This window comes from Bos indicus x Bos taurus, chromosome 26, assembly GCF_003369695.1.
Source record: "Bos indicus x Bos taurus breed Angus x Brahman F1 hybrid chromosome 26, Bos_hybrid_MaternalHap_v2.0, whole genome shotgun sequence".
Taxonomy (NCBI): Eukaryota; Metazoa; Chordata; class Mammalia; order Artiodactyla; family Bovidae; genus Bos; species Bos indicus x Bos taurus.
Window position 1 is genome coordinate 8,536,443 of NC_040101.1, and position 16,432 is coordinate 8,552,874.

The following is a 16,432-nucleotide window of genomic DNA, read 5'->3' on the forward strand; positions in this document are numbered from 1 at the left end:
CTGGAGGTGAAAACACACACTTTGGTCCCAGGATAGTGGTTCCCAAGCCTAACCAGGCCCCCGGATCACCTGCAGTGATCATTCCAGACATGACACTGGGGACCAGTCCCAAACCTGCATATCCATGAGAAGTTCCTTGATGGGGATATTCTGCTGGTATCAGGGCCAGGGCTAAAGTGAGGCACCTAGGGCGTAAATTTTCAGGAAAGAGTCACTCTGAGGTGCTAATTCAATACCGTCATGGATTTGAAAACGAGCACCTCTTTAAATTCCTGTGGCCCCCAGCACCTCACTAGCCTCACCCTCGCCCCAGCCCTGGGTGGTAAGCTTCCTGTTTTTATTTATCTGCTTTCATGCATGCTAAGTCGCTTCAGTTGTGTCTGACTCTGCAATCCTAAGGACCATAGCCCTCCAGACTCCTCTATCCATGGGATTCTCCAGGCAGGAATACTGGAGTGGGCTGCCATGCCCTCCTCAGGGGATCTTCCTGACCCAGGGATCAAACCTGCATCTCTTATGTCTCCTGCAGTTTAGAGGAGAAAACAAGTGGGTTCTTTACCTCTAGTACCACCTGAATCCCAGAGACGCCCTTTCAACTTCCTGCACCCTCCATCCTAACCTAAAGCAAGGACTCAAACTGCAGACCAGCCCTGCAATTGGATTCACTTTGGATCAGCCATATGCTGTTGGGAGGAAGAGGATCGTTCAGTGGTGGCTGTGTGGGTGTTTCAGGGGACCTCACTACCCTTGTGATGGTAGAGGTTAGACCCCAAGTTTTCATCCACTCATGTTACTGACTGGTTGACAGGAGAAGAAGGGAGGGAAAAATCAGCCAGCTCGGAGGACCGATTTAGTCTTGTAAAATACACCGGAAGAGCAGAGCATGGGAGTGATCAGCTCCCCATGGTTTGTGGTTGTAAAGATGTCTGCTTGCTAACATGCCCAGAGAGGTTACTCTGCAGCTACTCTGCAGGATAAATAATAAGATGGTTTCTTGTATCTTACAGGCTGTGGCGGGAGGAGGAGAGGGTGGAATTCTGAAGGAGATGAAAAACATAGTCTGAAAAAGTGAATTTCAGCTTCTTTTGGTTTTTCACATCTTATTTGAGGGACCTTATTGGTGCTAGTGGTAAAGAATCTGCCTGCCAATGCAGGAGACACAAGAGATGTGGGTTGGATTCCCAGGTTAGGAAGATCCCGTGGAGTAGGAAATGGCAACCCCTGCTGGTATTCTTGCCTGGAAAATTTAATGGACAGAGGAGCCTGGCGGGCTACCATCCATTGAGCCACAAAGAGTCAGACACGACTGAGCAGCTGAACACACACACACCAGGAGGACCCTCATGCCCTTCCATTTTCCAGTATTTTATTAAAGAAATGCTACAATTCATCAGAAGTCTGCCTGGAGCAGGAGACCGGCAGTTTTCATGATTTGGGAGGTGAGATGGTTCGTCTTCATCAGCCAGATATTTAATTAAACGCTAACCTGGGTGTTTCTGGAAAGTGGATGTGGTTCACATCTATGCTCAGATGACCGCAAATACAGGAGATAATTGCCCTCAGTAAGGCCAGGGGTTGCTCATCCAATCAGCAGGAGGCCTGAAGAACAAACACTGAGGTTTCCTTAAGAGGAAGAAATTTCTTCTCAGGACTGTGACAGCAACTCCTGCCTGCGTTTCTGGCCTGCCAGCCCTGTGAAACTCAAACTTACTAGCCCCCGTGATCACATGCTCTAACTTCTTAAAATAAATCTCTTCATATACTTGGTTTTATTTCCTCGGAGAACCCTGGCTGATACCGGATGCCTTTACATTCCCTTTTTTTTTTGCTTTAAATAGATGAAAGGCAAGCATCTGAAAGCCAAGTGACTTCAACAGCACACGCATGAACCTCACACACTATGAGGTTGGAAAAAGAAGCCTGTGGGCCAGAGAGGAGCTAGAAAACAGGGACACTAGTCTTTATTATTTTTTTTAGCTTTATTTAATGTGCAGAGGGGTGCAGCCGCTTCATCTGTTGAGGCCCTGCTGTCAGCTCTGTCTTCTGTTCTCTGACTTCCACCTCATCCTGGTCCTCAAATGTTACCTGACTCAGTCTCTGCAGACTCCTCCTTCCTCTGGCCTGGATTATTGAGATGGCTTCTTCCTACTCGTCTTTTTTTTTTATTTTTGCCACGTTGTTACTCTTTCTCGAGGAAAAGGCAATGACACCCCACTCCAGTACTCTTGCCTGGAAAATCCCATGGACGGAGGAGCCTGGTTCTACAGTCCCTGGGGTCGCTGTGAGTTGGACACGACTGAGCGGCTTCGCTTTCACTTTTCACTTTCATCATTGGAGAAGGAAATGGCAACCCACTCCAGTGTTCCTGCCTGGAGAATCCCAGGGACAGGGGAGCCTGGTGGGCTGCCGTCTGTGGGGTCGCACAGAGTCGGACACGACTGAAGCTACTTAGCAGCAACACTCTTTCTCTAAACTTCTCCACTCCTTGGTTTAGGCTCCCACGGTCTTTTCTTTGCACCTTCTCTCTGTTTCTCTCCACCTGCCCCAGAAACATCCACTGAACACCCATTTGCTGGATGACCTTGTCACTCAAATAGTTTGAACCACCTCCTAAATCGTGATGCTTCTGAAGCCTTGTCTCCATCCTAGAACTCTCCCCACTTCTTCAGAATCATCCAACCAACTGCACACTGAATCTCAGACTTGACATATTTACAGTAGACCCATCATTCCCAACCCTGTCCCCCTGAATCTCAGACTTGACGTATTTGCAGTAGACCCATCATTCCCAGCCCTGTGCTCTTGATCACGGCTGGCAGAGTTTCCATCCAGAGCTGGCACCTCCGCTAACAACAAGTCAGTCATTCTTGTTCACACCCGATTTCCTTAAGAGCAATGTAAATGCTTTGACTTTATTGAAGTGATGTAGTTAGATTCCTCTGAGACACGATCATTATTCTTGGCACATGATTTCTGTAATGGGATAAGTGGCTGTCTCTGCCCCTAGATAACACCTGAAAGAAGTAATATGTGCACCCGCATTTTTAATCAAACTGGAAAATAATAACCAGGGGCAGTCTAGAGGCACAGTGAATGTGCTAGCGGTGCTTCTGGTAAGTTCATGGTGGTGGGCAGCTGGACTGCATCCACGTGAGTCAATGACAGGGCAAGATGAGTGGAGACGGACTCCACTGGCAGTGCAGTGATTAAGAATCTGTCGGCCGGTGCAGGGGACCCGGGTTCAATCCCTAGTCTGGGAAGATTCCACGTGCTCTGGGGTAACTAAGCCCGTGTGCCACAACCACTGGGCACAAGCTCTAGAGCCCGAGCTTCACAACGGAGAAGGCACTGCATTGAGAAGCCTGAGCAACGCAACGAAGAGGAGCCCCTGCTCGCCGCCACTGGAGACAGTCCACGCAAACCCTGAAGACCCAGCACAGCCAAAAACGAATGAATGAATGAATTAAAAAAGAAGACCGGTGGAGAACAGAACTCAGAGGGGCTTCAGGCCTTCAAAGGACATGACCTTTGTCCTAATTACAGTGGAAAACCATTGGACGGTTCTGGAAGGATTGCTAGATGATCAGACTGGAGTTTTTTAGACAATCTGAACTTCGCATGGGACAGGTGTGGATGTGACCAGAATGGAGCCCAGACTCCAGGCTCTGATTCAGTCGGTCTTGGTAGGCAGAAGGCATTGGGGAGATGTAAAATTCCTCATGTAATGCGGTTTGGAGCCAGGCTTCTTGAGGTGAAACCACAGAAGCATGACCTCCCCCAGCCTAAGACTGCATCCCCAGAGTTGCTCACTCCCGCGCCAGTCCAGGCCCAGCCTTCAGCACCAGGTTAGAGCTCCAGCAGATTCTGCTCCAAGACGTTGAAAGAGGCCCTTCAGCTACACTATGTCTACAGAGGGAAGCATCACCGTGTGGATGGCCTTTTATAACTGCAACCTGGATGGTTTTCCTTTTAGTTTATTTCAACCTCAGTGAAGTGACTCAGCCACTCAAGAATGGGTTTATCAAGGTGTCTGGCTCCAATGGATCACTCTGCACCACACCCCCACCACCCCAAATTCTATCCCTGTTTAAGTCCAGGTCCAAGTTGAATATTAGAATGATAATTCAAAGCAAACAAAATCGTTTACGTCATAGATAGCCACATTGAAGATCCAGAAGAAAGATAATGTGAAATTCTCTTCTTCATTGGGTACAATTTTTAATGAAAGTGATCAGTCGTTGAGAGACCTGGGTTATCAGAAACATGCCTTCAGTAAGCTTCTGAGTAAGGTCTTGGCTATTGCAGAGACGTGCCACATACAAGGAACACAGCATGTAAAGACAAGTCTGACTCAGTGGATTTGTGAGCGACTGGCCGTGTTATTTGTTTCTACAATGAAATCTGTATGCCTGGCCCTGGGCCATCGGCAGCCTCCTAGACCACATGCCAGCCCAGCTTCTTTAGGAAGTTTTTCCTGTGAACAGCAATTTGGATGAAGACCTAGATGAGTATGTTCAAAACTAACTCCTTGGATTGAGTTATTGGGGGGATTGATCTGAGGATGAAAGGACCAGAGCAACTGTGATGTGACTGAGCCTTTGCTGTCTGTTGTCCAGGAGGACTGGGTGCCTGGTGACCAACACCATCAGTGTTGACACTCACCTCAGTTCAATCTCCAGTGTTGTGGGGAGGATTCAACTGGGGGCTACCCTTCAGATGGGATCCCATTCCCTTCTCCAAGCTTGGAGGACCAGCAGGAGCTACTTTACCAATGAAATCACCTACAGTTGCCAGAGAATTGTTTGCCTTGAACAGAAACTATTTCATTGAACTGGACGGTGACAATGGCGCAAATATCTGGGAAGGAGAAAATTTAGAAATACCACGTCAGATTTGGATGGTGGAGGCCAACTCTTCTTCATCCCTCGCTCTCAAGTTGGACACATATTTGGAAAAAGGCGACCATATGGTTCTTCTGAAGGTCAGGATATCGTGACATGCATGAGGAGACTGGTTCATGTTTCGCTGGATGAATATGAGAAGCAGTACTTTTCCATAAGACCTGACCTGGGGTCCAAAAGCTTTGGAAGTATCAATAAGCATGTTGAATTGAGGAGGAAGTTGGGTTGTAAATCACTTCAGTTATATTTGGATAATGTTTATCAAGAGATGCATATATCTGAGCCCCATGCCAAACCCTTGCAACCCAATTTTATCAATAGAAGGCAGAACCCCCCAAAGCTGTTCAATGGGAGAAGCTCTATCACTTCCAGATGAGTGTCTGGTGACCCAGGGCTGCCTAAGTCAGGAAGAAGGCCTAGGAGTGCTTAAGGGGTGTGGCTACGGTGACCCAAGTCTGATCTGAATTTATAATGAAGAGCATGGATTGGTTTTAAATAATCTCCCTTGGCTGGATATGTCAGAAACACGTTCATCAGGAGGCTCATGAAGTGTCATGGGTCAGGAGGGGCCCAGCAGTTGACTTTGGGAAGAATAATTGGCTGTGCCAGGAGTCAGTTGGATAGTGCCTGAGAGTGGTTGATCTCCTGAGTCACAAAGGCTGTGTTGCTGTGTTGGCATCTCCTGAGAACGGTGGCATTTGGAGGGTTAAAGTGGACACTGTGGCTGGAATGGTGATTCATCACACCTGTCCTCCTTGGACAGACGTGCCTGAGAAGATCAGTGGAGGCAAGACAGCAGCTACACCGGGGACTGGAGCGCAGAGGGGCCACCAGGAGCTGAAGAAGTAGGCTTCACCACGACGTTAGTCACTTCTGAGCTGCTGTTAAGGAACTTTTTTGCTTATGACAGAAAACCAGAATACAATTTCAACTCGATAAAGAGTCAAGTTTGTAGAGAAGGACAAACCCCAGGAAATTGACATGCTTATTCAAATCTATTTATGCTTCTTTATTTAAATCCATTTTAATAATGGAAGGGCATTTATCTGATCAGAAATTGTTATGATTTTCTTTCTTAGAAGACTTCATAGGAGACATTTTTTCACTTCTATTATCATGTTCTAAATAGATAATTTTAAACAGATTGCATTCACATTACCTTCAACTCCAGAAGGCATCATTTATAAGATTATATTTAAGAGGCAGTTAACTATTATAAATTATGTGATGAATTATAGGACTATCTGCATTTAAAGGATCCTTTTTGTTACTAAAATAAATAGTTGCTCAGTCATGTCCTACTCTTTGTGACCCCATGGACTCTAGCCACCTGGCTCCACTGTCCATGGAATTTTCCAGGCAAGAATACTGGAGTGGGTAGCCTTTCCCTTCTCTACGGGATCTTCCCAACCCAGGGATTGAACCTGGGTCATCTGCATTGCAAGCAGATTCTTTACTGGATGAGCCACCAGGGAAGTGGTTTTTATTACTAAAAAATATTCTAGGTGAAATTTCCTGCACTATATTAAGTCCTCCAAAACCTGAGACCCTGTTACAGCCCCGCAAAGAAAAAATTCCTGCAGGGACTTCCCTGGTGGTCTAGTGGTCAAGAATCCACCTGCCAGTGCAGGGGACGTGGGTTCAGTCCCTGGCCTGGATGAGCCCACGTGCCACGGGACACCTAAGCCCGAGGGTCCTAGAGCCCGTGGTCCACACGAGAGACTACTACAACGAGCAGCCCACTCCCCACAACGACAGTAGCCCCCACTCGCCATGACTGGAGAAAGCCCACATGAAGCAACGAAGATGCAGTGCAACCAGAAATAAATGAATACAATTTTTTTATTGAAACAGGAAAGATTCCTGTAGCCTGAGCTTCTTCAGCCCAGCAGCTACAGAGAACTCGCTCCTCACCGAGGCACCCTGCTTCTCCTTCAGGCTGCTCTGGTGTTGGAAAATTCTTCCTTATTTCAGAGACCAATCTTCTCCATGGGTTAAGCCTTGCCCTCCGCACAGAGCACATATTCCAGTTCTTTTAACAGCCCCACCCATGAGCTGGTGTCAGGGACCTCTGTTTCCTTCCCTTTAATTTTCTTTTTCTTCAATATAGTATGAAGGCATGTGAGAGTATAAAAGTAAGATGAAGGGCAAATAAGCCAGACCTCGAGGCTCTGGAGTCCTCCCCCAAGAGACAGTCATGTTACCACTTCCTATCTTTTCAAGAGAATTCTATGCACTTGCAAAGTATACACATTATTTTTTTAGGCAAAAGTATGACATACACTATTCTCTGCACTTTGCTTTTCTTGAACCTAATAATAAATTTTGGAGATGATTCCACATCAGAACTTAAAGCCCCACCTGACTCTTTTAAAACCTCATTTCATTAAACCAGTCCCCTGTTGATGGACACTAGGTAGCTTCCAATCTTTTGCTCCTGCAAGCGAATCAACTGTGAATATCCTTGCATTGCATACCCCTTTTCGTGCAGGTTATCTGTGTGATAAGTTTGCTGCTGCTAAGTCGCTTCAGTCATGTCTGACTCTGTGCCACCCCATAGACGGCAGCCCACCAGGCTCCCCCGTCCCTGGGATTCTCCAGGCAAGAACACTGGAGTGGGTTGCCATTTCCTTCTCCAGTGCATGAAAGTGAAAAGTGAAAGTGAAGTCGCTTCAGTCGTGTCTGACTCTTAGCGACCCCATGGAGTGCAGCCCACCAGGCTCCTCCATCCATGGGATTAGAGCAATGCAATTGCTCGATCGAAAGATATGTGCATTTAAAATTTTAATGCACGCTGCCAAACTGCCACCCAATGAAGTGCAACAGTGTGCTCTCCACCAGCAAGGTCAGTGAGTGCCTACTGTCTCTTACGGTTAGGAGATGAGCCAGTTTGTAATGCTGTCTTGGAACTGTCTTTCCCTGAACTGAACCCACTGTTTCTGTGTGACCCAATGACCTCAGTGAATACAAAACGTCCTCTCTCATGCGAGTTACTCTACTTGTCATTAAAAACAACAACAACAACAAAAAAACTTCAACACCAAAGCTGCCATTGTGACCAGGGCCACACTGATGACATTTAGTCATTAAGCTCTGTTCTGCAGTGTAGCTGCTGACAAGTTTCTCCCTTTTGGGGCCTGGGCTTTTGGATTTTTGTATGCAAGCTGCAGAAGTTTCCCATTTACCTGTGTATCTTTTTCTTTTTGCTGGTGTAGCCAGTTGCACAAATTTGGCACCTTAAAGCAACACAGACTTACTGTCTTCTAGATGTGTCACTCCCAAGTCCAAAGTGAGTCTCAATGGGCTAAATCCAGATGTCAGGACTGCGTTCTTTCTGGATGTCCTAGGGGAGAACCCACTCGCCCTCTCCAGCTTCCAGAGGCTGCCTGCCTCCCAGGGCTCCTTCCTCCACTCAAAGCCAGCAGCTCAGCCTCTTCAGTCTCTCTCTGGCTCTGACCCCTGCTTTCCTTGTCCTTTCCTGACTCTCCCACTTCCATCTTCTTTCCATCTTTTAAGGACCCTATGATTACATTAGGCTTCTCTAAGTAATCCAGGATAATATTCCTGTCTTAAGATCCCCAACTCAATTATATCTGCAAAGTCCCTTACGCCATGTAAAGTAACATATTCACGGGCTCCAGGGATTATCTTTAGGGAGCCATTATTCTCAGACACTGATCTGCATTAAATACCATCTTGTAGAGGTTAATTGCTTCAAAGACTGTTTGGACATAAATGGGCTTTGAGGGAGGGGCTGGGTATCCTCCCTTCTACAGGGATTTTAAACTAAGTACCAACCAGTACGTGATGTTGAGCTGAGTATCCTTGGATCTAGAGTGAGGAAGACCAAACAGCTAACAGGTGGGTGGGTGCTTTGCGGTTTATAAAGAGCATTTACACCCATTACCACAGGCATTTCTGTTTGCCACTGTCGGGTGAGGAATCTGCCTGAAGTCACACGGCAGGCACGTGTCCGCGAGATTCTTCAAGCTGCAAAGCTGTAGCTCCTCCCATCCCAGCTACACCAAAGTCATGCCACCAGCCCACGCGGAGTCTCCAATAAAAGTCCTGAGAACTTTGTTCCTCTGTGGGTTTCCAGAGTTACCTGTGCCCATAAAAGACCAATTTGATCTCCTTTTACCAGTAAAGATTTACTTAAATACCATCTACTTTAAAAATTTACTTCACTTTAAAGATACCATTTACTTTAAAGATTTGCTTTATTGGTAAAGGTCTCCTTTTATCAGTTTCTAGAGCTTGTTCTTACACCTTAACTCCCCAGAACTCAGCCTTGTCTGCTGAGCAGTTCTGGCCTGGAACAGTGTTATCACATCTGTGATGGCACCAGGGAGATGGAGACCCAAAAGGATTGGGACCATGACCAAGGTCACAGGGGACTCAAACCCACAGGTCTCCTCCCACTGAGTCACTCTGTCTCTTCCAGAGAGACAACCCTGAAACACTAGCAATTTGCAAACTCCCCAATAATCTGACCTTCACTTCAGAGGACATTGTGGAGTTCTCGGAAATTGGAGGCTGAGTAGGCAGCCATGAAATGAAAAGACGCTTGTTTCTCAGAAGAAAAGCTATGATAAACGGAGGCAGTGTATTAAAAAGCAGAGACATTACTTTGCCGACAAAGGTCCGTATATTCAAAGCTACGGTTTTTCCAGTAGTCAGGTATAGATGTGAGAGTTGGACCATAAAGAAGGCTGAGCGCTGAAGAATGCATGCCTTCAAACTGTGGTGCAGGAGAAGAGTCTTGCGAGTCTCTTGGACAGCAAGGAGATCAAACCAGTCCATCCTAAAGAAAATCAATCCTGAATATTCATTAGAAGGACCTGATTCAAAAAACTGACTCACTGGAAAAGACCCTGATGCTGGGAAAGACTGAGGGCAGGGGGAGAAGGGAGCAAGAGAGGATGAGATGGTTGGCTGGCATCACTGACTCAATGGACATGAGTTTGAGCAAACCTTAGGAGATAGCGAAGGACAGGGAAGCCTGGGGCGCTGCAGTCCATAGGATGGCAGAGTTGGACATGACTTACTGAACAACAAGGAAACTGACATACATGGAGTCCCTACTGTGTGCCAGCACTTCCCAGAGATAGCTCATTTGCTCTGTCTAACAGTTTGGGTGTTCTCATCACCGTTTTACTGATGGTGGCTCTGAGAGGTTAAAAGTCCCAAAGATGGCAGTGAGTGGATTCCACACCAAGTCATTCTGATTCCAAAGTCCATAAGTCTTCCTCTTGCCTATGCTGAAGGACAAGCTAAGCAGGATTCCAGGTTAAAAAAAAATCTAGCACCTGCTTTATGAGAGTCCAGAGCCCTCAAATGTCCTGGTTAGCTTTGCAGCTGATTGGATGAAAGTGAGTGCAGCTGACGGGAGAGGCAGGGAGGAAAAGTGCAGGCCAAGTGTTCCCTGGCTCATGTCCAGTGACCTGCAGCCCTGGGAACAGGTGCCAGAACCCTCTCCCGGCCAAGAGGAGAGAAAGGCGGTCCCGGGGTGGGGGGGAAAGTCACAGACAATCCATCAACAGGTAAAGTTACCAAACACTAGCTTGAGAGCTAGAGGCTTGCCCAGAATAGTTCTCAGGACTTGCTCTGATCACCATTTGAGCTAAGCTTCATTTCCATTTTTCCTTCAATTTAAACCCCATCTGCTGCTCTCTTTGCCTGGGCCCACCGCTAGAGACACAGGCATGCAATTATCCAACTCCTACGCGTTTTTCTTGCTCTCTTTCTCTTTGAGTTTAATTTCCATCAGAGGCTCTGCCTTGAGCTTGCTTAAAAACCTGCAATTACGAGAAGGCAGCTAATGAGACCAGGAGCAAACTTCTGTTCTGTGCAGCTATTTTTTTTTTTTTAATGAGATAAAATGTCAGAGAGAGGGATTTCTATGTTGCTCCCAATGACTGAAAGGGTCCCCAGCGTTGCAAATAAACAGGCTACAATTAGCATATGTAGGGAGGGGTTCAGTTCAGTTTAGTACCGTTGCTCAGCCGTGTCCGATTCTTTGCGACCCCATGAATCACAGCACGCCAGGCCTCCCTGTCCATCACCAACTCCTGGAGTTTACCCAAACTCACGTCCATCGAGTCAGTGATGCCATCCAGCCATCTCATCCTTTGTCGTCCCCTTCTCCTCCTGCCCCCAATCCCTCCCAGCATCAGGGTCTTTTCCAATGAGTCAACTCTTCGCATGAGGTGGCCCAAGTATTGGAGTTTCAGCTTCAGCATCAGTCCTTTCAATGAATACCCAAGCTGATCTCCCTTAGGATGGACTGGTTGGATCTCCTTGCAGTCCAAGGGACTCTCAAGAGTCTTCTCCAACACTGCAGTTCAAAAGCATCAATTCTTTGGCACTCAGCTTTCTTCACAGTCCAACTCTCACATCCATACATGACCACTGGAAAAACCATAGCCTTAACTAGGCAGACTTTTGTTGGCAAAGTAATGTCTCTGCTTTTTAATATGCTGTCTAGGTTGGTCATATGTAGGGGTTAGAGGGTGGTAATTCTCGCCCCTGGGGTCCTTGGGCTTCTTGACCTTTCCCGAGATGTAACTGGCAAGGTCAATTACATAACTGGCTCTTGACTGGCTGAAGATCCACTGGCCAGGTCATGGTCAACAGATAAACACCCAGAAAGGTCACTGCCTGTGGCAGCAAGGCTCTGACCTCGGGCACACAGCTGTGTTTCCGAGAGCAGCTTGTTTTCTCATGCACATTATGGGGTAATGACTGGGATTGTGGAAACTGCAAACAGCATGTGTCATAATGAGTATTTTGACTTGGAATGCAGCTTTCTGAGTGGCTCCCGGTGTCTGCAGAAACTCAAGAGGTGACAGAAAAAAAAAAAAAATCTGTCGTGAAAGCGCCTCTCACGCAGTATAGCTGATAATGGAAATTCAATTGCAGGAGCATTTATTTAGTGCCTGCTGTGTACCTGGCTCTGGGCTGAGCGCTTGGGATATAGAAATGAATGAGATGCAGCTGGTGACCTTCTTTGGACCTAATAGAGAGAATCGGAGAGCTAAAATGATGCTTTACCTAAGGAAGTCCCCCTGCCATCCCCTCCCTTGCCCCGCATCCCTTAGGTCTAGATTTTCCCAATGAAAAGGAAAGGGTCAAGGCTTACAGTTTTCCTTGAACTAGCACCTGTTTGAGGTCCGTTCTCCCGCCCCAAGGGAAGAACATTCTCCTGCCCTCCTGTCTGCCCACCACACCACAAAAGCCCAGTGCAGGCTGCAGAGGTCCCCACCCAGCCCCTTCCAGGGCACAGCGGGGAATGGCTCAAGGCTATGGTCCCTGATCCTGGCCACACACTGGAGGGCCTGGGTTGCTTAGCAACAGGGCAGATGCCAGGCCCCTGGGCAGAGGTTCTGATGTGCAGGTTTGGGACTGGCCCCACAAGTTGTGTTTAGAACAATTGCTGCAGGGGATTCTGGTACCTGGTCAGGCTTGGGAACCACTAACCGAGGACCAAAGTCATGTTTTGTCACCTCCAGCTGGTAGTGTAGTCCGGCGCCTCCTCCCTTCTCCTCCTCCTTCCCTTTCTCCCATCTATAAAATATGTCTGGTGATCTCGGAGGCCCGCCCTACCTCTAACCACCTGTGCATCAAGAGACAGGCTACCTGGGAGCCCGCTGTGATGCTGGGCCTCCTTCACACCCACGTCTCAGGGGAGGAGAGAGCGGGCCAGCCTAAACCTGAATCAGGTCCCAGCCCCTTCACCTGCTTCCTGGTGACCCAAGCCGGGTCCACTCCCCTCCCTGGGCCTCAGTCCAGGGTAAACCTGTCAGGAATTTCAGCAGGTAACCACCACTTTGTCTTTCTTTTCCTTGGGGAATTTTTCAAGGCAGAAAGCAAAGCACTTTGAAGGCAAAGCCAAGGGCCCTGGGTGGAGGCCACCTTCGAGGGCAGGGAGAGCCAGAGGGGCAGCTGTTGGGGGGAAGGCTCTGGGGGTGGTCCTGTCCTGCCATCGTGATGTAACCCACCTGGGGGCACTGGAACCACGTGAGAGGCGAGAGGGAGGGTCTGCCTTGTGTCCAGCCTGCCTCCAGGAGAGCCTGGACACCAGTTCACACCACTCTGAACTCAGCCAATCCATCCTTAGGCCAGTGCTCAAGTTTCTGCAGGAGCTGAGCACTCCAGAGTAAGGAAAGTCCATGAGACCCCCCCCTCATTGTACCCCATTTCTGAGAAGCTACTTAAAAGAGAAGGGAGGTTAAACCAGCCCTCCATGAGACTTCTAGATGAACCCTCCTCATGCCCTTGTTGCCCATCCCCCAAACTGCATTTCATAGACAGAATCCAGTCTATGAATTTGGGTGAAAATGTCCTTGTTTTCACTAAAATTTAAGCATTACCTTCAGTTACTAGATTATAGGGGGTGTTAGTCAGCCTATAACTTTATCACCAATGGAAATCACAGGTAACTTCACATCATTTTACAGTTGATACGGGTATTCCAAAGAGATCAGTCAGTCCCAAAGGAAATCAACCCTGAATATTCATTGGAAGAACTGATGCTGAAGCTGAAACTCCAGTAGTTTGGCCATGTGATGCAAAGAACTGACTCACTGGAAAAGACCCTGATTTGGGGAATGATTGAAGGCAGGAGGAGAAGGGATGATAGAGGATGAGATGGTTGGATGGCATCACCGACTCGATGGACATGAGTTTGAGCAAACTCTGGGAGACAATGAAGGACAGGGGAGCCTGTAGTGCTGCAGTCCATGGGGTTGCAAAGAGTCGGACACAACTGAGCAACTGAAAAACCGCAACACAGATATTCCAAATCTTGTTTGGGCTCATCTTTTGAAATGATAGTAAATTCTGAGATTGTCACTATTCCTTGTTATTAATGTGTTAATTGCAAAGCACATATATCACTATACTGCAAACATATATGAAAATATTTTGGCAAAATTTTAATATGATTGTTTTCTTTCAAAATATTGTGTATTCATTCATTTTAAAAAATGTTATTTGGATGAGCCCACAGGGTTCGCAGGTTGCCAACAAGTCCGCCGTACATTAAACTTTAAGGATTCCACTTCTGAAGTCATCTTAAGATGACTCTGAAATGGGGTATTGTGGAAAAGTGAAGAGTTGTCAATAATGGTAAAAAAAAAATTCTGAGTATTTGTCAATATTTCCAGGAGCTAGAATAGATTCTAGTGATATATAACTTCACTTGTTAAATTGACATTATTCAGCTTTAATTTATATGAAATAAAATGCATCTTTTTTTTTTTACCATATGCTCACTATTTAAAAATTATGGCAAAAAAACAAATAACATAACCATTACCATGTTAACCATTTTCAAGTGTACGGTTCAGCTGTGTTAAACATACTCACGTTGTTATGTAAAATGCACCAATTAGAAGCATGCAGTCTGATTAGTTAAGACAATATACCCGAGAACCACCACTACAATTAAATACACAGTATTTCTATCACTCCCAAAATGTTTTTTTGTGCCTCTTTATTGCGTCCACTACCCCAAACATAAATAAATGTTGATTTACTTTTTGTCACTAGATAGACTGCTGCTGCTGCTGCTGAGTCGCTTCAGTCGTGTCTGACTCTGTGCGACCCCATGGACGGCAGCCCACCAGGCTCCCCCGTCCCTGGGATTCTCCAGGCAAGAACACTGGAGTGGGTTGCCATTGCCTTCTCCCACTATAGACTAGTCCTGTCTTTTTTGAGTCAACCATTTCATAAACATGGAATCCTACAAAATATACCCCAACTGCTTGTCCGCCTGTTGATGAATGTGTGGGTTGTGTCAAGTTTTGGATTATCACAAATTTACTATGAACACTACTGGCATGTCCTTCTGTAGACACATGTTTTCATTTATCCTAGGAAAGAATCCAGGTGTGGAGTCACTGGGTTATGTGATAAGTGTATGTTTACCTTTATAGGAAATGACCAAACTGTTTTCCGAAGAGCTTGCATCATTCTGCGTTCCCAGCAATCATGTATGGGAGCCCCAGTGGTTTCTCTTCTTCCCAATACTGGGTACTCTCAGTCTCTAATTTCAGCCATTCCCTGTGTGCTGGCCTCTCATCGTGGTTTTAGTTTTCACTGTCCTGACGGCTAATAACGCTGATTGTCTTTTTGTGTCTGTGAGCCATGAGAGACTTCTTTGGAGGAGTCTAACTCTTTTGCCCTTTCTTATTGGGCTGTCTTATACAGTCTGGATACCATTTTTTTTTTTTTTTTTTGCTAGACACATGTATTGCAAATATTTTCCCCATTCTGTAGCTTGTTTTCATGTTCTTAATGGTGTTCTGATGCGGACCATTCATCAGATTTTTATTTTATGGTCATGCCTTTTGTATTCTATCAAAGACATCTTTGCCCCAAAGTTAAAAAGATTTTCTCCTACATTTTCTTCTGGAAGTTTTATATTTGTAAATTTTATGTTTGGGTCGATAACGTGTTTCAGGGCTTCCCAGGTGGAGCCAGAGGTAAAGAATTTGCCTGCCAATGTAGGAGACAAGAGATGAGGGTTCAGTCTCTATTTCAGGAAGATCCCCTGGAGGAGGGCATGGGAACCAACTCCAATATTCTTGCCTGGAGAATCCCACGGACAGAGGAGCCTGGCGGGTTACAGTCCATGGGGTCGCAAAGAGTTGGACATGATTTTGCATGCATGCACAGTGCACAGGATGGAGTATGGAACAAAAGTGTATTATTTCTTTTGGCACGTGAATGTTCAGATCTTTGAGCACCATTTGATGAAAAGACTCTCCTTTCCCTGTTGAGCTCTCTTAGCGCCTTTTTTGAAATCAGTGGACCATATACGTGGGGTCTATCTCTGGACTCTCAATGCTTTCCACTGACATACGTCTAACCTTATACCACGTGTGCGTGCATGCTAAGTCGCTTCAGTTGTGTCCAACACTGGGATCGAACTCCAATCTCTTACGTCTCCTGCATTGGCAGGGGGAGTCTTTACCACTTGCGCCTCCTGGGAATTTAGAGCTGAGAGAGGAAAAAGCCTTGTACAAGGTCGAATCAAATAAGCCAGAGGTCAAGATGGAATGTGGCTTGTGTAAATCTTCATTTTTATTCAAGTTTTCCTTTCCATTGGCAATATCAGCACTGCCCACAGTGGCAGCCACCAACCATCGTGAGAAAAAGTTGTGCTACCCGTGCTCAGTGGCCCCAGTCGCATCTGACTCTGCAATCCTACGCACTGTAGCCCACCAGGTTCCTCTGTTCGTTATCTGCTAAATACTCATTTTTAACTCCTGTTGGGAGTCAGCAAAAAGGGACACAGTGAAGAGTAGCAGGATACTGATGCTGGGGGACTCTGCTGGGACTGGGAGAGGTGGAGCTGGCTTTTCATGGAGCAGCCCTGTGACCTCGCACAAGCTGATCCACCCCTGTAGGTTCCTGTGTCGGTCTGGATTCTCCAGAGCAATAGAATCACACACATGTATCTTTGTATGTACGAAAGGAAACTTATTATAAGGAATTGGCTCATACAATTATGGAGGCTGGAAAGG

The 16,432-nt window shown here is 46.6% G+C and overlaps 1 pseudogene; it reads left to right on the forward strand.

The window, feature by feature from the left end:
• Positions 1–240: 240 nt before the first annotated feature.
• On the forward strand, positions 241–5,842 carry LOC113884380 (annotated as a pseudogene).
• Positions 5,843–16,432: the final 10,590 nt, after the last annotated feature.